The 21,337-nt window shown below is 46.4% G+C and overlaps 1 protein-coding gene across 1 annotated transcript in view; it reads right to left on the minus strand.

Annotated features, from left to right (window-relative positions):
* Nucleotides 1-21,337, minus strand: part of LOC110487919 (ataxin-1) — a 181,739-nt gene that overhangs the window by 36,942 nt on the left and 123,460 nt on the right. Inside the window, exon 3 of the mRNA XM_036971340.1 lies at nt 18,190-18,302. The gene's annotated coding sequence lies outside the window, so the exon portion shown is untranslated. The remainder of the gene's footprint in view (nt 1-18,189; nt 18,303-21,337) is intronic.

Below are 21,337 nucleotides of genomic sequence, written 5' to 3' on the forward strand. Positions count from 1 at the left end.
AGAGAGTGAGGGAGAGAGAGGGAGAGAGAGATGAAGGGGAAGAGGGAGAGAGAGAGTGAGGGAGAGAGATGGAGAGAAAGAGGGAGAGGAAGAGGGAGAGAGAGTGAGGGAGAGAGAGGGAGAGAGATGTAGAGGAAGAGGGAGAGTGAGGGAGAGAGAGGGAGAGAGATGAAGGGGAAGAGGGAGAGAGAGTGAGGGAGAGAGACGGAGAGAAAGAGGGAGAGGAAGAGGGAGAGAGAGTGAAGGAGAGAGAGAGAGGGAGAGAGATGAAGAGAGAGAGAGAGAGAGCTAGAGACAGAGGGAGAGAGAGAATATTGTTGACGTTGTTACGGTGGCTTTCTGCATTCCACAGTCCCATTCAACCTGCCAGGCACAGTCCCATTCAACCTGCCAGGCACAGTCCCATTCAACCTGCCAGGCGCAGTCCCATTCAACCTGCCAGGCACAGTCCCATTCAACCTGCCAGGCACAGTCCCATTCAACCTGCCAGGCATTTTGCTTACAGACGCAGCACTACTTTAGCAGACAGGACTTCCATGTGAGAAAATCTAACCGTGTGTGTGTGTGTGTGTGTGTGTGTGTGTGTGTGTGTGTGTGTGTGTGTGTGTGTGTGTGTGTGTGTGTGTGTGCGTGTGTGCGTGCGTGCGTGCGTGCGTGCGTGCGTGCGTGCGTGCGTGTGTGTGTTAGGCTAAGTGATTGAACAGGCCTAGTTCTGCCTGTCATGTAAAGGTCAACAGGTCCTTAAAGACCACTCTATATGACTGAAGTAAGTTCTCATGTAAACAACACAACCATGTACAGCAACTAGCCTGTTATTACTATTGGCTGTGTGCTCAGACATGGTGTGGGAATCATAGGATGCTTCCCAAACGACATCCTAATCCCTACAGTGCTCTTTTTTGAACAAGGCCCCAAAGTGTGCATTAGGAAACAGGTTACCATTTCAAACGCACTCATGACCTATTCTTAGCTCAGAAGCGGGTCATCAACTTAGCTCATAAAATTATGTTTTTTGGCAACTCCGTATTAGTGAACTAGGCTCGCTTGACAAGTACTTTGTCGGAGACCTAAAGACTCGGGTTAGGATTTAGCTCAGTGGGCTACCATGGTTCAGTGGCCTACCATGGTTCAGTGGGCTACCATGGTTCAGTGGGCTACCATGGTTCAGTGGGCTACCATGGTTCAGTGGGCTACCATGGTTCAGTGGGCTACCATGGTTCAGTGGGCTACCATGGTTCAGTGGGCTACCATGGTTCAGTGGGCTACCATGGTTTAACATTGACATTTTATCAATTGAACTTATCCAGTGACTTACACTTAGTTTCATTCATCTTAAAGCAGCAATCAGCAGTTTAAACAATAACAAAGTGTACTTCCCACCCGTGTTTTGGTAAACAGCTGAAGGATGAGGCTGGAGAAATGTTACCCCTCTCAGATTAATAGACAGAGCTATGGATACAAGGACTGAACATCCATGATCTCAAAATGCTAGTTTTTAACCATGTTTTGAGGCTATAACACGATTATTTACATTTACTGTGTTTACAAACTTTGGAGTAAAACATATTTTGGGATCTGATGGGGTATGACAGTTGAACTAAGCATTTAGAAGTTATATTCTTATAGAATCAATGGGTACATTTCAAAGTCCAAAAATGGATGAAGCAACTACAGACTGCCCCTTTAAGGTAGCTAGGTGACACTTTGTTTTGTGTGCTGATGGTCTAGTTTTGATACCTGATCAGCCACACATCTGTATCATCACATAGTATGGTTATTTATTTGAGCTTTCCTTTCCCAGCTAGCACATAACGTTCTGAGAACCATTGGTTTCTTAGAGCTTGGTGAGAGTGTGGTTGTCCTATGGTTATTTTGTAAAACAACCTTCCCATAACTTTCTGGGAATGGTGCAGGATAGCTGCTTGGCTTTGGAACATTCAAAGCACATTAAAGGACCTTGACAACAAATGATGTCATTTTCTTGGTATTTCATTACTCTAACAGAAAGTTTTTTGTCTGAAAGTTCAAACATGGTTACATTTCATTTCAATTTTGGTAATGTTCTAGGTACGTTCTCCAACTGGTTTGACGTTGGGAATGTTCTCAATAAGTTCAGAGAATGTTTAGAAGAAACGATCTTCTGTGTGAACGTCTCCTACAGGTTTTCCTCGTGGTTCTATTTAAAGTCGTGTTCTCAAATTGTTCAGAGAATGTTACGAAACATCTTCTCTGGGAATTTCAGTACCTCAGCATAACGTCTCCTACAGGTTTTCCACGTGGTTCTATTTAAAGTCATGTTCTCAAATTGTTCCATAAAAATCACAAGAAAACTCTAGTAACATTCAGAGAACATTCTAAGAATGTTATTTAAAAAGAGATACTGTACATTCCATTCTCAGCATCAACAAACCGGTCTCTATCCTCTATCTAGTTAAGTCTGTTAAGGTGTACTTAGCCACACCTGATCTTAATGAGTGTTTCCTTTGAAATGGGATTTGTTTAAATAAACTAAAACTGTCATGTATTGTCATGTTGTGTCTTGTTTCTGTCCTTTCCCTTCACCCTGTCTCCCTCTGCTGGTCGTTATTAGGTTACCTTTTCTCCCCCTCTTTCCCCCAGCTGTTCCTTGTCTCCTCCTAACTACCTCGTCACCCCTTTTCCCACCTGTTCCCTTTTTCCCTCTGATTAGTCCTCTATATCTCTCTCTGTTTCTGCTCCTGTGTTTGTCGGATTCTTGTTTGTGTTATTCATGCCTGAACCAGACTATCGTCATGTTTGCTGCAACCTTGTCCTGTCCTGTCGGAATCTGCCGGTCCATCTGAGCCTACGTTTGTTTTGTTATTAAAAAGCTCTGTTTACGTTAATTCGCTTTTGGGTCCTCATTCACGCACCGTAACAGAAGAATCCGACCAAGAATGGACCCAGCGACTTCGGATCCTCTCCACTCAGCCGTCGAGATCCAGGGAGCGATGCTAGGCAGACACGAGCAGGAATTGTCTGCTGCTCGACATGCCGTTGAGACCCTGGCCACCCAAGTCTCCAACCTCACAGAACAGGTTCACCATCTCCGCCTCGATCCACCGGCCACTTCCAGGGCTTTCGAATCTCCGGAGCCCAGAATCAATAACCCGCCGTGTTACTCTGGGGAGCCCACTGAATGCCGCTCGTTCCTCACCCAGTGTGATATTGTGTTTTCTCTCCAGCCCAACACTTACTCCAGGAGCACTGCTCGTGTCGCCTACGTCATATCTCTCCTTACTGGACGGGCTCGTGAGTGGGGCACGGCAATCTGGGAGGCAAGGGCTGAGTGTACTAACCAGTATCAGGACTTTAAGGAGGAGATGATACGGGTTTTTGATCGATCTGTTTTTGGGGAGGAGGCTTCCAGGGTCCTGTCTTCCCTATGTCAAGGTAATCGATCCATAACAGACTACTCTATTGAGTTTCGCACTCTTGCTGCCTCCAGTGGCTGGAACGAGCCGGCTTTGCTCGCTCGTTTTCTGGAGGGTCTCCGCGCAGAGGTAAAGGATGAGATTCTCTCCCGGGAGGTTCCTTCCAGCGTGGATTCCTTGATTGAACTCGCTATTCGCATTGAGCGACGGGTTGATCTTCGTCACCGAGCTCGTGGAAAGGAGCTCGCGTTCTCCGTTGCCCCCCTCTCCGCATCACTACCATCTTCCTCTGCCGGCTCGGGTGCTGAGCCTATGCAGCTGGGAGGTATCCGCATCTTGACTAAGGAGAGGGAACGGAGAATCACCAACCGCCTCTGTCTCTATTGCGGTTCTGCTGGTCATTTTGTCACTTCATGTCCAGTAAAAGCCAGAGCTCATCAGTAAGCGGAGGGCTACTGGTGAGCGCTACTACTCCTGTCTCTCCTTCAAGATCCTGCACTACCTTGTCGGTCCATCTACGCTGGACCGGTTCGTCAGCTTCCTGCAGTGCCTTAATAGACTCTGGGGCGGAGGGCTGTTTTATGGACGAGACCTGGGCTCGGGAACATGACATTCCTCTCAGACAGTTAAGGGAGTCCACGGCCTTGTTCGCCCTGGATGGTAGTCCTCTCCCCAGGATTCAGCGTGAGACGCTACCTTTAACCCTCACTGTTTCTGGTAATCATAGCGAAACCATTTCTTTTTTAATTTTTTGTTCACCTTTTACACCTGTTGTTTTGGGCCATCCCTGGCTAGTTTGTCATAATCCTTCCATTAATTGGTCTAGTAATTCTATCCTCTCCTGGAACGTCTCTTGTCATGTGAAATGTTTAATGTCTGCTATCCCTCCTGTTTCCTCTGTCTCTTCTTCACAGGAGGAGCCTGGTGATTTGACAGGGGTGCCGGAGGAATATCACGATCTGCGCACGGTGTTCAGTCGGTCCAGGGCCACCTCTCTTCCTCCACACCGGTCGTATGATTGTAGTATTGATCTCCTTCCGGGAACCACTCCCCCCCGGGGTAGACTATACTCTCTGTCGGCTCCCGAACGTAAGGCTCTCGAAGATTATTTGTCTGTAGCTCTTGCCGCCGGTACCATAGTCCCCTCCTCCTCTCCCGCCGGAGCGGGGTTTTTTTTTGTTAAGAAGAAGGACGGGTCCCTGCGCCCCTGCATAGATTATCGAGGGCTGAATGACATAACAGTGAAGAATCGTTATCCGCTTCCTCTTATGTCTTCAGCCTTCGAGATCCTGCAGGGAGCCAGGTTTTTCACTAAGTTGGACCTTCGTAACGCTTACCATCTCGTGCGCATCAGGGAGGGGGACGAGTGGAAGACGGCGTTTAACACTCCGTTAGGGCACTTTGAATACCGGGTTCTTCCTTTCGGCCTCGCTAACGCTCCAGCTGTCTTTCAGGCATTAGTCAATGATGTCCTGAGAGACATGCTGAACATCTTTGTTTTCGTTTACCTTGACGATATCCTGATTTTTTCACCGTCACTCCAGATTCATGTTCAGCACGTTCGACGTGTCCTCCAGCGCCTTTTAGAGAATTGTCTTTTTGTGAAGGCTGAGAAGTGCACTTTTCATGCCTCCTCCGTCACATTTCTCGGTTCTGTTATTTCCGCTGAAGGCATTAAGATGGATCCCGCTAAGGTCCAAGCTGTCATTGATTGGCCCGTCCCTAAGTCACGCGTCGAGCTGCAGCGCTTTCTCGGCTTCGCGAACTTCTATCGTCGTTTCATCCGTAATTTCGGTCAGGTGGCGGCTCCTCTCACAGCCCTTACTTCTGTCAAGACGTGCTTTAAGTGGTCCGTTTCCGCCCAGGGAGCTTTTGATCTCCTCAAGAATCGTTTTACATCCGCACCTATCCTTGTTACACCTGACGTCTCTAGACAGTTCGTTGTCGAGGTTGACGCGTCAGAGGTGGGCGTGGGAGCCATTCTTTCTCAGCGCTCCCTCTCTGACGACAAGGTTCACCCTTGCGCGTATTTTTCTCATCGCCTGTCGCCGTCAGAACGTAACTATGATGTGGGAAACCGCGAACTGCTCGCCATCCGCTTAGCCCTAGGCGAATGGCGACAGTGGTTGGAGGGGGCGACCGTTCCTTTTGTTGTTTGGACCGACCATAGGAACCTTGAGTACATCCGTTCTGCCAAACGACTTAATGCGCGTCAGGCGCGCTGGGCGCTGTTTTTCGCTCGTTTCGAGTTCGTGATTTCTTATCGTCCGGGCTCTAAGAACACCAAGCCTGATGCTTTATCTCGTCTCTTCAGTTCTTCAGTAGCCTCCACTGACCCCGAGGGGATTCTCCCTGAGGGGCGTGTTGTCGGGTTGACTGTCTGGGGAATTGAGAGGCAGGTAAAGCAAGCACTCACTCACACTCCGTCGCCGCGCGCTTGTCCTAGGAACCTTCTTTTCGTTCCCGTTCCTACTCGTCTGGCCGTTCTTCAGTGGGCTCACTCTGCCAAGTTAGCCGGCCACCCTGGCGTTCGGGGTACGCTTGCTTCCATTCGCCAGCGTTTTTGGTGGCCCACCCGGGAGCATGACACGCGTCGTTTCGTGGCTGCTTGTTCGGTCTGCGCGCAGACTAAGTCCGGTAACTCCCCTCCTGCCGGCCGTCTCAGGCCGCTTCCCATTCCCTCTCGACCGTGGTCTCACATCGCCTTAGATTTTGTCACCGGACTGCCTTCGTCAGCGGGGAAGACTGTTATTCTTACGGTTGTCGACAGGTTCTCTAAGGCGGCTCATTTTATTCCCCTTGCTAAGCTTCCTTCTGCTAAAGAGACGGCACAAATCATCATCGAGAATGTTTTCAGAATTCATGGCCTTCCGTCAGACGTCGTTTCGGACAGAGGTCCGCAATTCACGTCTCAATTTTGGAGGGAGTTTTGCCGTTTGATTGGGGCTTCCGTCAGTCTCTCTTCCGGCTTTCACCCCCAGTCTAACGGTCAAGCAGAACGGGCCAATCAGACTATTGGTCGCATCTTACGCAGTCTTTCTTTTCGCAACCCTGCGTCTTGGTCAGAACAGCTCCCCTGGGCAGAATACGCCCACAACTCGCTTCCTTCGTCTGCGACCGGGCTATCTCCTTTTCAGAGTAGCCTCGGGTACCAGCCTCCGCTGTTCTCATCTCAGTTCGCCGAGTCCAGCGTCCCCTCCGCTCAGGCTTTTGTCCAACGTTGCGAGCGCACCTGGAAGAGGGTCAGGTCTGCACTTTGCCGTTATAGGGCGCAGACTGTGAGGGCTGCTAATAAGCGTAGAACTAAGAGTCCTAGATATTGTCGCGGTCAGAGAGTTTGGCTCTCTACTCAGAACCTTCCCCTTAAGACCGCTTCTCGCAAGTTGACCCCGCGGTTCATTGGTCCGTTCCGTATTTCTCAGATCATTAATCCTGTCGCAGTTCGACTTCTTCTTCCGCGATATCTTCGTCGCGTCCACCCGGTCTTCCATGTCTCCTGTGTCAAGCCCGTTCTTCGCGCCCCCGCTCGTCTCCCCCCCCCCCCCCCCATCCTTGTCGAGGGCGCACCCATCTACAGGGTCCGTAGGATTTTGGACATGCGTCCTCGGGGCCGTGGTCATCAGTACCTAGTAGATTGGGAGGGGTACGGTCCTGAGGAGAGGAGTTGGGTTCCCTCTCGGGACGTGCTGGACCGTGCGCTGATCGATGATTTCCTCCGTTGCCGCCAGGTTTCCTCCTCGAGTGCGCCAGGAGGCGCTCGGTGAGTGGGGGGGTACTGTCATGTATTGTCATGTTGTGTCTTGTTTCTGTCCTTTCCCTTCACCCTGTCTCCCTCTGCTGGTCGTTATTAGGTTACCTTTTCTCCCCCTCTTTCCCCCAGCTGTTCCTTGTCTCCTCCTAACTACCTCGTCACCCCTTTTCCCACCTGTTCCCTTTTTCCCTCTGATTAGTCCTCTATATCTCTCTCTGTTTCTGCTCCTGTGTTTGTCGGATTCTTGTTTGTGTTATTCATGCCTGAACCAGACTATCGTCATGTTTGCTGCAACCTTGTCCTGTCCTGTCGGAATCTGCCGGTCCATCTGAGCCTACGTTTGTTTTGTTATTAAAAAGCTCTGTTTACGTTAATTCGCTTTTGGGTCCTCATTCACGCACCGTAACAAAAACAAACAGCTTTGTACTTGTGAAGAAACTTGGCATGCTAGCTCCATCCTGGTGTCGCAGTGGACTAATACTATAGATCATCTATGGATGGAGTAACAACACAAAATACATGTGTTTACATGATTAATGCCTAAGAAAAAATCATTTCCATGTGTCCTATCTGTGTTTGGAGTTCAAAAAACAACCCAAAATCAGTGGTGGAAAAAGTGCCCAATTGTCATACTTTAGTAAAAGTATAGATACCTTAATAGAATGTTAGTCAAGTAAAAGTGAAAGTCAGACAGTAAAATACTACTTAAATAAAAGTTTTAAAGTATTTGGTTTTAAATGTACTTAAGTATCAAATGTAAATGTAATTGCTAAATATACTTAAGTATCAAAAGTAAAAGTATAAATCATTTAAAATTCCTTATAATAAGCAAAGCAGATGGGACAATTTTTGTGGTATGGGTAGCCAGGGGCAAAACTCCAACACTCAGAAATGATTTACAAATGATGTATTTGTGTTTAGTGAGTCAGTAATTGTCCTGTCCTGCTAAGCATTCAAAATGTAACGAGTACTTTTGGGTGTCAGGGAAAATGTAAAGAGTAAAAAGTACATTATAAGTAAAAGTAAAAGTTGTCAAAAATAGAAATAGTAAAGTACAGATACCCCAAAAAACTACTTAAGTAGTACTTTGAAAGTATGTTTTACTTAAGTACACTACACTACTGCCTAAAATAAGCTATCATTGTTATTAAAAGTCTTATTGAAACATTCAGGGAAAGTTTTAAGAAAGTTTTTTAAAAAAATTTTAAAATTTAAAAAAAACTTCAAATCACCTATAATTTCCATTCTCAGTTTTAATAAACCCTCCAGGGAAAACTTCTAAGGAACCAGAGTAAAACATTCCCAGAGTAGGCAAAAATGTTCACTTCCGTTCTCAGAACCTTTAAAAAGCGTTCAGATTTAACGGTCAGGAAATGTCTGGCATCGATCCCAGTACTAATGAGAAACCAAAAACACGTTCCCATATTCCGTACTTCGATGTAGTTCTAGGTGAAAAAGAAATTCAAATGAATATTTAAAATGACATGACATGAACGCGGTCACCTAAACTGATCAAACAACAACCTTGCATAGGGCTCTACAAAACATGTTAGATGTTTTTGCTTAATTCCGTTTAGTTTTTTCCCCAAATTCGTTTAGTTTAGTTTTTTCAGGTTTTGGAATTTCCCTTGTTTCAAAACCAACCTTTTTTGAAATAGAAAAATAACTAAATTGTTCTAAATCCACAACAATGCTTAATCCACCTCAGGAGACCATTTTGAGGTCTGGGAAAATGATTACCTAGCAAGAGGCTATTGTTTAGCTGTGTTTTTGTAGTGCACATATGATGCAAATAATCATGATATCATTCGGCCAGGTTTGCATAGGCTATTGTAGGTAACATTTATTTGAGAAGGTTTTTGGGATGGTTTTCATTAGCATCATCGCTAATCGCTACACAAGGTGGTAGACGTGCGCACACAGAGAAGGGAAATGTCATGCCGTTTTCCTCTTCAGACAGGAAATACAAATCACTGATGCATTCTGTTCATGACTTATGATACGCTTGTGCAAATGAATACATTTTAAATACATTTAGTTTATTCCTTACTAAGTTCAATAAATGTTTTAATATTGTCGAATTCCGTTTTAATGTCTGGATTTCGTGAGTCCGTTCCGCATTCTCCACGTCACAGATTTTCTAGGTCCCTAAACTTACATAAACAGTGCATTCAGAAAGACTCCTTCACATGTTCCACATTTTGTTACGTTACAGCCTTATTCTTAGATGGATAAAATTGTTTTTTCCCCTCATCAACCTACACACAATGTCCCTTAATGACAAAGCAAAAACTGGTTTTTAGAAATGTAAATATAAAATGTAAATATCACATTTACATAAGTATTCAGACCCTTTACTCAGTACTTTGTTGAAGCACCTTTGGTAGTGATTACAGCCTCGAGTCTTCTTGGGTATGACGCTACAAGCTTGGCACAACTGTTTTTGGGTATTTTCTCCCATTCTTCTCTGCAACTCCCCTCAAGCTCTGTCAGGTTGGATGGGGAGCATCGCTGCACAGCTATTTTCAGGTCTCTCCAGAGATGTTCGATCGGGTTCAAAGCTGGGCCACTCAAGGACATTCAGGGACTTGTCCCAAAGCCACTCATGCGTTGTACTGGCTGTGTGCTTAGGGTCGTTGTCCTGTTAGAAGGTGATCCTTCGCCCCAGTCTGAGATCCTGAGCTCTCTGGAGCAGGTTTTCATTAAGGATCTCTCTGTACTTTGCGCTGTTCCCTTGATCCTGACTAGTCTCCCGGTTCCTGCCGCTGAAAAACATCCCCAAAGCATGATGCTGCCACCACCATGCTTCACCGTAGGGATGGTGCCAGGTTTCCTTCAGACATGACGCTTGGCATTCAGGCCAAAGTGTTCAATATTGGTTTCATCAGACCAAGATAATCTTGTTTCTCATGGTCTAAGTGTCCTTTAGGCACCTTTTGGCAAACTCCAATCGAGCTGTCATGTGAATTTTACTGAGGAGTGTCTTCCGTCTGGTCACTCTACCATAGAGGCCTGATTGGTGGAGTGCTGCAGAGATGGTTGTCCTTCTTGGAGGTTCTCCCATCTCCACAGAGGAACTCTGGAGCTCTGTTAGAGTGACCATTGGGTCCTGGGGCACCTCCCTGACCAAGGCCCTTCTCCCCCGATTGCTCAGTTTGGCCGGGCGGCCAGCTCTCGGAAGAGTCTTGGTGGTTCCAAACTTCTTCCATTTAAGAATGGTGGAGGTCACTGTGTTCTTGGGGACCTTCAATGCTGCAGAAATGTTTGGGTACCCTTCCCCAGATCTCTGCGTCAACACAATCCTGTCTCAGAGTTCTACGGACCCTTCCTTCGAACCTCATGGCTTGGTTTTTGCTCTGACGTGCACTGTCAACTGTGGGACCTTATATAGGCAGGTGTGTGCCTTTCCAAATCATGTCCAATCAATTGAATTTACCACAGGTGGACTCCAATCAAGTTGTAGAAACATCTCAAGGATGATCAATGGAAAGAGGATGCACCCGAGATCAATTTCGAGTCTCATAGCAAAGGGTCTGTATACTTATGTAAATTAGGTATTTTGATGATGTTTTTATTTAACCCATTTTAGAATAAAGCTGTAACGTAACAAAATGTGGAAAAAGGAAAGGGGTCTGAATACTTTCCTAATGCTCTGTATGTGTCTATTTGATGAAACATGGGAAACAAGCAAAATGTGTGTCTCAAAACTGGGACACACACACACACACACACACACACACACACACACACACACACACACACACACACACACACACACACACACACACACACTAGTCACACTCAGTGTGATGGCCCTCACCCTGAGGAAGGCTTTGTGTGTTTGAAAAGAGGGCAAGTTCTACGTAGGTAAGAGGTTACATGCTGGGAGAAGGTGTACTGTCCCTACGCTCCTGAGGCAGAACAGACAGAGCCACGGTCGCCCCGGTTTCGAGGACACCACTGGGATGGACAACAATGGCAGATGTTGGACAACCACTCCTCTACACATCCACACACACACGCACACTGTCTCCAATCATAATGGACACAGTTTCTGTGTACGGTAGAATAGATGATTGCAGCATGTTATTCTGCTGTTATAATGGACAGAAAAGTGGGTTTATTCAATGTTTCCATAGTGAAGGGAATTATTGAACTGGTCCGTCATTATACAACAGGGTGCTGTGTATTTTATTTATTTAATTTAATGTTAGTCTTTTATAAGTGTGTATAACTGTGTATTTTATTTATTTAATTTAATGTTAGTATTTTATAAGTCCTAATCACCCCCCATACTGCACACTGTTGACAACTCCTTCTAGACACAAACATCTTTCCCATAAGGCCCATAGGGCTCTAAAGTAGTGCACTACATAGGGTGCCATTTGGCACACAAACTGTGGCTTCCCTTGAGGCCCGGCGGCCATTTTAAAGGGCAGTTATCATTTATTTGTGACAAATCAAACATTTAGACAGGCCTAAGCTAATAAACAGGGAGTGTGAGTTATGCATGCGCGCACACGCACACGCACACACACACACACACACACACTGCCCTCTGGCCCCCTACCCTTACCGGCAGCTCCATAAACAGACTGACATCTGATAGCATGGGAACCAGAGGACCTGGCACAGGGAGAGGGAGAGAGCAGCCTGCACACAGATACACACATGAACACACACTGGAGTACACACAAACAAACAAACAAACACACACACACACACACACACTCACTCACTCACTCACTCACTCACTCACTCAAGTAGGGTTGTGACGGTCATGGATTTTTTGATGACAGTTATTGGTTGATTTTTAAGACACACTGCACGTGCTGCTGCATGTCGGGGAGGGAGGGGGAGTGGGGTGTTGCCTTGGCAACCGAAGACTCATTCGCTTCAACACATTGCTTGTTTTAGCATGGGACCTGGTAGGCACCAATTTAACGTCTATTCCACGTTGGTTCAACGTACTTTCACTGAAAGGACGTGGAAAAGAACGCTGATTTAACCAGTGTGTGCCCAGTGGGAAACAATGACATTTTATTACGTTGTAGTGTCCATGTTACAGCAGAAACGGACTCAACCGCACGAATGCCCAGCCACCCTGTCTTCAGTCAGCTTTATATATTATTTTCAACGGTTATGACTGTTATTTTATTTTCATGACACTCTTCATGCATAGCCGTTGGTTACACGGTTATACGGCAATTGTGCCAGTCCTCTGACACACACACACACACACACACACACACGAGCGATCACTAACCAATACAAACACCTTTAAAAACAGGGCTAGCACAACCCATGGGGTAGAGAGTCTAGGAAGGTCCTCAGAGAGGGAAATCACACATTTAGACAACTGAACAGCAGGAACAATGAATTCATATAACAGAACTCGCCTGCAGTTGCAATTTACGGCTAATTTAACGGTTTAGTGCTATGATGATGACCGGTAGAATACTGGCAGATTAGATGTGGATAGGAATGAACTCTATGAACTCGCTGCAGCTGCAGCGTCACTGTTTCCGTTGGTTACGGAGGTCCCTTTGAGCCAGGTGACGTGGTAAAGGTAGGTGTCATCGAAGTCCCCTCACCATAGTAACCATTTCAGTTAGCCAGTTAGCTTCCAAATCAAATCAAGGTGACGTAAGTATTGTCGAGTCCCCTCACCATAGTAACCATTTCAGTTAGCCAGTTAGCTTCCAAATCAAATCAAATTGTATTTGTGAAATGCACCAAATACAACTGGTGTAGACTATACCGTGAAATGATGGCTTACGAGCCCTTCCCAACGATGCAGTAAAAAATATATACAAATAAAAAAATAGCACCAAGACGAATAAAATAAAATGCACCAAGCTCAATCAAGTGCATCTTAAACATTTTGAAAGAAAACTAATACTATTTAAACCTATGTCTGGTAGCAGTAATGCAGTATGGTAACCTTGTTCAGGCATTCACAAAATCATTGCAGAGGGAGGGAGGGCGGGATGGAGGGAGGGCGGGATGGAGGGAGGGAGGAGAAGGAAGGAGTGACGAGGAAACTGGTTGGCTGGCTCTGTGGCCCAGATCAGGTACAACTACAGAGAGATCTATTACCTGATAAAAGCCACACAGACAACCTCCCCCTACTCTGGCAATTGATTAGGGAATTGATTCATTGCCTCTGTGTGTGTGTGTGAGTGAGGATGATTGTGTGTGTGTTGGGCGGCAGTGTGTAGGTGGAGAGGGATCAGACGAGAGTGTGTATGTATGAGCGTGTGTGTTTGTGTGTCTGTACGACACAGAGAAACACACTGTTGCTAAGGACCCCAGGGCGAGATGTCGCACTTGAAATCTCTCTTTGGAGGCAGCCATTACAGCACTCTTTATCTGGCGCTGTGTGTGTGTGTGTGAGTGAGAGAGGACACCAGTGCTATTATTGGCTGGATGGGGGAAGTCTTGGCTCCTGGGCACATGGGAAAAGTGCTCTTGGCAGACAGAGCCGTGGCATTCCATTATGTCGTCCTCTATAAGCTCATGCACACACACACACACACACACACACACACACACACACACACACACACACACACACACACACACACACACACTACCCTGCAAGTGTTGAGTTGCAGTTGCTGAGGGAGGGACAGACCCGGCAGAGAGACATTAGTTTTTAAAGGGGACACCAGGGGCCTATGCTATTAGACACCAGGGGCCTATGCTAGTGGACACCAGGGATCTATGCTAGTGGTCACCAGGGGTCTATGCTAGTGGTCACCAGGGGTCTATGCTAGTGGACACCAGGGGTCTATGCTATTAGACACCAGGGATCTATGCTAGTGGACACCAGAGGTCTATGCTAGTGGACACCACAGGTCTATGCTAGTGGACACCAGAAGTCTATGCTAGTGGACACCAGAAGGCTATGCTAGTGGACACCAGGGGTCTATGCTAGTGGACACCAGGGGTCTATGCTAGTGGACACCAGGGGTCTATGCTAGTGGACACCAGGAGTCTATGATAGTGGACACCAGAAGTCTATGCTAGTGGACACCAGGGGTCTATGCTAGTGGACACCAGGAGTCTATGATAGTGGACACCAGAAGTCTATGCTAGTGGACACCAGGGGTCTATGCTAGTGGACACCAGAAGTCTATGCTAGTGGACACCAGGGGTCTATGCTATTAGACACCAGGGATCTATGCTAGTGGACACCAGAAGTCTATGCTAGTGGACACCAGGGGTCTATGCTAGTGGACACCAGGAGTCTATGATAGTGGACACCAGAAGTCTATGCTAGTGGACACCAGGGGTCTATGCTAGTGGACACCAGGAGTCTATGCTAGTGGACACCAGGGGTCTATGCTAGTGGACACCAGGAGTCTATGCTAGTGGACACCAGGGGCCTATGCTATGCTGAGCCCACTGTTTCTGGTTGTGTTTTTGCCTAAGGCTGCATTGCCATAGTTCCAAGGAAGCCTTTAGTTGTTCCGTTTAACTTCTCAGACCCTTTAAACAATGATATAAAAATACTTGAGGTAGAAGATCACTCTGGTAATAGATCATCATTTGTGGAACAGCTGATTGAGCATAGATTGAAATCATTTGTTAACTGTATTTTATTGGCATGCATCTGATGCTCAGTCTGTGTTTCCACTAGATAGCACAGCCACAAAGTCCAAAATTGGATATATCGTAAAAATTCATGAAGACAAAAATGAATTCAAGGTTAGGGTTAGGCATAATGTGAACTGTGTGGTTAAGGTTAGGCATAGGTTTAAGGTTAATGATTTTGTGGCTGTGGTAACTAGTGATGACCCAGCGGAGGGAGAGCTCTGACCATCCCTCAGCTAACGCCTTGATCAGACTGACAGAGTCATCGCATCAATGCTGCGTAATAACTTATGTAATTCCAAAACTGTTACTGGATATGTGAGCAACAACAGTTCAACTTTCACCTTTTGCTACTATTTCTGTCACGTCTACGAGTACAATTTGATGCGTACGTTGGATTTATCCAACGTACGCATCACCCAGAACGCACTGCAACTGCCTCTGCAACGCAGTGCTGCAAGGCAAACTCAGCGTTCCATTGGAAATGAATGTACATCCTGGTGAACCAAAACGCAATGCCGCTTTTGGTCTGATCGAGGCGTTAGACTGACCAGAAAGTGGACACCGTCTTCCAGCTGATGGCGAATTAACGCCTCATGCACAAATTCATGTTGTTACTCCTATGACCAGAGAAAGTTATGAAAAATATTATTAAAAAAGACACAACCCTGTAATAATAACAACGCAAGCTTATCCATACACTTTGCTACTCGTTGAAAGAAGATGTAGTGCTGGTAGAAGCACATTTCATGGCCTATAAAAGCGTTGAATAAAAAGTGTTGACAGTGATGACTAAAAACTTCAACATGAACTTACACATAAAAACTGCAGCTCTTTGCTGAATTCGTTGACAGTCTCTCTCTTTAGTCGTGGTTTTAGATGTTTTGAAATCACAGTAGTATCAACATACTTTGCTGTGGGCTCGAGGAAGCTTCAGAGAGCAGACACGGTGATCTGAACAATCTGATTGGCTAGCGGTAGGCCCATAGGTAGGCGGAGTTTGTGATTTCAGACACATGCAAGGTTAAACATGGGAACACTTCGCCTATCTGGCGTGCAGGGCAGCTGAAACAAGTGCACCAACTGCCAACAGCCGAGACAGAAAAATGAGGAATGCAAGGCTTTATCGTTGTTTTTTTTACAGGAATGTTTCGCGATCCACTGTTTTGGGAACACTTATATAAGGTAATGAACGAGCAGATCTAAAAAATAAATTTAAAAAAATACATATTTCAGGATTACAATTTCATCAGAGTGCTTCAGGCATCTGGGCAGGGAGAATGACTTTCAGATGAATTACCAACCCTGTGAATCAAGCCATGATGGACTACGTAGGTCTAGTTTAAGCCGGATAATATTGAGAGCTGATTCTGATTTAAAAGACACTCAGGAACCATTAGGTTCTCACCGACACTGACTGAAATCCGGTTTAACCTAGCTAGCATAGAGAGAGTTGTATCCCATTGATAAAGAAAGACACTCAGCTAGCTTCAGAGTCAGTGGGCTGCTATCTGTTACCATTAGTTTCTCACTGACAGACTAACACACATTAGCTTTACATTAATCATACATGGAACGTAGCCATACATTAAAGCTGAGAACCGCGATAGTAGCGCCACTGGAGCATTTGCTGTTGTTTTTGATTTGAGAAAATTAGCATCCTGCATAGGTAGGACATAATCTGCTGTTTTTTGCAGGGTGTTATATCACGGGTGCAGGGTGTTCTATCACGGGTGCAGGGTGTTTTATCACGGGTGCAGGGTGTTCTATCACGGGTGCAGGGTGTTCTATCACGGGTGCAGGGTGTTCTATCACTGGTGCAGGGTGTTCTATCACGGGTGCAGGGTGTTCTATCACGGGTGCAAGGTGTTATATCACGGGTGCAGGGTGTTCTATCACGGGTGCAGGGTGTTCTATCACGGGTGCAGGGTGTTCTATCACGGGTGCAAGGTGTTATATCACGGGTGAAAGGTGTTCTATCACGGGTGCAAGGTGTTATATCACGGGTGAAAGGTGTTATATCACGGGTGCAGGGTGTTCTATCACGGGTGCAAGGTGTTCTATCACGGGTGCAGGGTGTTCTATCACGGGTGCAGGGTGTTCTATCACGGGTGCAGGGTGTTCTATCACGGGTGCAAGGTGTTCTATCACGGGTGCAGGGTGTTCTATCACGGGTGCAGGGTGTTCTATCACGGGTGCAGGGTGTTCTATCACGGGTGCAGGGTGTTCTATCACGGGTGCAAGGTGTTCTATCACAGGTGCAGGGTGTTCTATCACGGGTGCAAGGTGTTCTATCACGGGTGCAAGGTGTTCTATCACGGGTGCAAGGTGTTCTATCACGGGTGCAGGGTGCTCTATCACGGGTGCAGGGTGTTCTATCACGGGTGCAGGGTGTTCTATCACGGGTGCAAGGTATTTTATCACGGGTGAAAGGTGTTCTATCACGGGTGCAGGGTGTTTTTATCATGGGTGAAAGGTGTTCTATCACGGGTGCAAGGTGTTCTACCACAGGTGCAGGGTGTTCTATCACGGGTGCAGGGTGTTCTATCACGGGTGCAGGGTGTTATATCACGGGTGCAGGGTGTTCTATCACGGGTGCCGGGTGTTCTATCACGGGTGCAAGGTGTTCTATCATGGGTGCAAGGTGTTCTATCACGGGTGCAGGGTGTTCTATCACAGGTGCAAGGTGTTCTATCACGGGTACAGGGTGTTCTATCACGGGTGCAAGGTGTTCTATCACGGGTGCAGGGTGTTCTATCTTAGGTGCAGGGTGTTCTATTACGGGTGCAGGGTGTTCTAAGATGTGTGCAGGGTGTTCTAAGATGTGTGCAGGGTGTTCTAAGATGTGTGCAGGGTGATCTAAGGCACATGCAGGGTGTTCTAAGATGTGTGCAGGGTGATCTAAGGCACATGCAGGGTGTTCTAAGATGTGTGCAGGGTGATCTAAGATGTGTGCAGGTTGATCTAAGATGTGTGCAGGGTGATCTAAGATGTGTGCAGGGTGTTCTAAGATGTGTGCAGGTTGATCTAAGATGTGTGCAGGGTGTTCTAAGATGTGTGCAGGGTGATCTAAGATGTGTGCAGGTTGATCTAAGATGTGTGCAGGGTGATCTAAGATGTGTGCAGGTTGATCTAAGATGTGTGCAGGGTGATCTAAGATGTGTGCAGGTTGATCTAAGATGTGTGCAGGGTGTTCTAAGATGTGTGCAGGGTGATCTAAGATGTGTGCAGGTTGATCTAAGATGTGTGCAGGGTGTTCTAAGATGAGTGCAGGGTGTTCTAAGATGTGTGCAGGGTGTTCTATACTTTTGGTCATGTAGTGTGTTTTAGAGGTACGGAGCAACAACACTCCCACGACTCAGATGTCAATTTCACGACACACAGATGCAGGTAGAATGTTCATTGTATGATAGGGGAGGGGATGAGGAGGGATTTAGGGGGTCCTACCGCATTCAACAGAATTCCTCCAGTCCCTCCTGTGTGTCAGCACGGGATGCAGCCCATGAAGGGGTCCTCCAATCAGAACACAGCACTGCTTCCTCTCAGGGCCCCAGCACTACCTGAGGAGAGAGAGACAGGTAAACATTAGTTGAGGAGAGAGAGAGACAGGTAAACATTAGCTGAGGAGAGAGAGACAGGTAAACACTAGCTGAGGAGAGAGAGAAAGGTAAACATTAGCTGAGGAGAGAGAGAGACAGGTAAACATTAGCTGAGGAGAGAGAGACAGGTAAACACTACCTGGGGAGAGAGAGACAGGTAAACACTAGCTGAGGAGAGAGAGACAGGTAAACACTAGCTGAGGAGAGAGAGACAGATAAACATTAGCTGAGGAGAGAGAGACAGGTAAACACTACCTGGGGAGAGAGAGACAGGTAAACACTACCTGGGGAGAGAGAGACAGGTAAACACTAGCTGAGGAGAGAGAGACAGGTAAACACTAGCTGAGGAGAGAGAGACAGATAAACATTAGCTGAGGAGAGAGAGACAGGTAAACACTACCTGAGGAGAGAGAGACAGGTAAACATTAGCTGATGAGAGAGAGACAGGTAAACACTAGCTGAGGAGAGAGAGACAGATAAACATTAGCTGAGGAGAGAGAGAGACAGGTCAGTCAGGTCAGACAGGTCAAACAGGTAGACATGTCAGACAGGTCAGATAGGTAGACAGGTCAGACAGGTCAGATAGGTAGACAGGTCAGACAGGTCAGATAGGTAGACAGGTCAGACAGGTACACAGGTCAGACAGGTCAGATAGGTAGACAGGTAGACCGGTCAGATAGGTAGACAGGTCAGACAGGTCACACAGGTCAGATAGGTAGACCGGTCAGACAGGTCAGATAGGTAGACAGGTCAGATAGGTAGACAGGTCCGACAGGTCAGATAGGTAGACCGGTCAGACAGGTCAGATAGGTAGACAGGTCAGACAGGTCAGATAGGTAGACAGGTCAGACAGGTACACAGGTCAGACAGGTCAGATAGGTAGACAGGTAGACCGGTCAGATAGGTAGACAGGTCACACAGGTCACACAGGTCAGATAGGTAGACCGGTCAGACAGGTCAGATAGGTAGACAGGTCAGATAGGTAGACAGGTCCGACAGGTCAGATAGGTAGACCGGTCAGACAGGTCAGATAGGTAGACAGGTCAGACTAAGGTCACAAGCTGTGATAAGAGTGTGATGTTAACATGGTTTCATCAAACTCAGTCCAAATAAAAACTAACACACACACACACACACACACACACACACACACACACACATAACTGTAATGTAGAGAACAGAACACACAATGTGGGACTAATTAGGGACATTGTATTGACGTGAGGACATGCAGGCAGACAGACATGCAGGCAGACAGATAGCTAGTCTCCTGCCTGTTGTGTTGATGTGAGGGACAGACAGACAGACAGACAGACAGACAGACAGACAGACACAGCTAGTCTCCTGCTTGATGTGTTGTTGTCTGAGCTCTGTCTGTATACTGGGGCTAAAGCATTATAGTACATCCTCCCTAGACATCCTGCTTCCCTGACAATGACTCAGGAACAGACAGAGAGGGAGAGGTGGGGAGGGAGAGGGAGAGGGAGAGGTGGGGAGGGAGGGAGGGAGATTGAATTGAGAGAGAGAGAAAAAGAGAGAGAGAAAGAAAGAAAGAAAGAAAGAGAGAAAGAGAGAGAGAGAGAGAAAGAGAGAAAGAAAGAAAGAAAGAGAGTCAGTTAGCCAGACAGTCAGTCTTATGGTACCAAGGTGGATCAATAATACCAGAACATGGCAGTGTGTTTGTAAATGATAGAGCGAGTAATCCATAATGTCTCAAATGATTTAGCCTCAGGTAGTGGAAGTGATTCTGAGGGTGGCTGTGTATGAATGAAGACTCAACATCTGCACAGCGATAGACCTTGACTGAGTATTGAATCATTACACTGACTGAGTATTGAATCATTACGCTGACTGAGTATTGAATCATTACACTGACTGAGTATTGAATCATTACACTGACTGAGTATTGAATCATTACACTGACTGAGTATTGAATCATTACGCTGACTGAGTATTGAATCATTACACTGACTGAGTATTGAATCATTACACTCACTGAGTATTGAATCATTACACTGACTGAGTATTGAATCATTACACTGACTGAGTATTGAATCATTACACTGACTGAGTATTGAATCATTACACTGACTGAGTATTGAATCATTACACTGACTGAGTATTGAATCATTACACTGACTGAGTATTGAATCATTACGCTGACTGAGTATTGAATCATTACACTGACTGAGTATTGGATGATTACGCAGACTGAGTATTGAATGATTACGCTGACCGAGTATTGGATGATTACGCAGACTGATTTTTTAATGATTTCTGCTGACATTTACAGATCACAGATAATCCTTCTGTTTCTGACTTGAAGAAACCACAATGTTCACAGCCAGCTTGGTACGCCTCCCCTCTGTGACCATCTGTCTCTCCTTTTCTCTCGTCTCTTTTCACTCTCTTTCTCGCTCCTCTTCTCTCTCTCACTCACACACTGTTGTAATACACATGATTGGTTCGTTTGCAGGTTGGTGTCTGGTAATCCTCAGCCACTGTGTGAGAGCTCTCTCTCTCCCTCTCTTTCTCTGTCTCTCTCTCTCTCTCTCTTTCTCTGTCTCTCTCTCTCCCTCTCTTTCTCTGTCTCTCTCTCTCCCTCTCTTTTCACAAATCCTTCAAGCCCACTCTCTCCCAATCAGTCTCAGTGGGTAGTGCTTAGGAGAGGCACAGTGTGTGTGTGTGTGTGTGTGTGTGTGTGTGTGTGTGTGTGTGTGTGTGTGTGTGTGTGTGTGTGTGTGTGTGGCCTGCGTGGGTGGGTGGGCTGGACTCTGTCCCTGGTGTAACATAAGCCCAATGCTTTCCACTCCCATAGAAACATATTGATTCTTTCTCTCCATCTGTGAAGCCAGACATAAATTCTTTCTCTATTATCATAGTTGGAAGCTCATAACCTGTGGGAGTGAGGGTGAGAGAGAGAGAGAGAGAGTGAGAGAGAGAGAGAGAGAGGGAGGGAGGTAGGCTGTAGAGAGAGATAGAGGGAAGGGAGCTGT

This window comes from Oncorhynchus mykiss, chromosome 32 (genome assembly GCF_013265735.2).
Source record: "Oncorhynchus mykiss isolate Arlee chromosome 32, USDA_OmykA_1.1, whole genome shotgun sequence".
NCBI classification, from domain to species: Eukaryota; Metazoa; Chordata; class Actinopteri; order Salmoniformes; family Salmonidae; genus Oncorhynchus; species Oncorhynchus mykiss.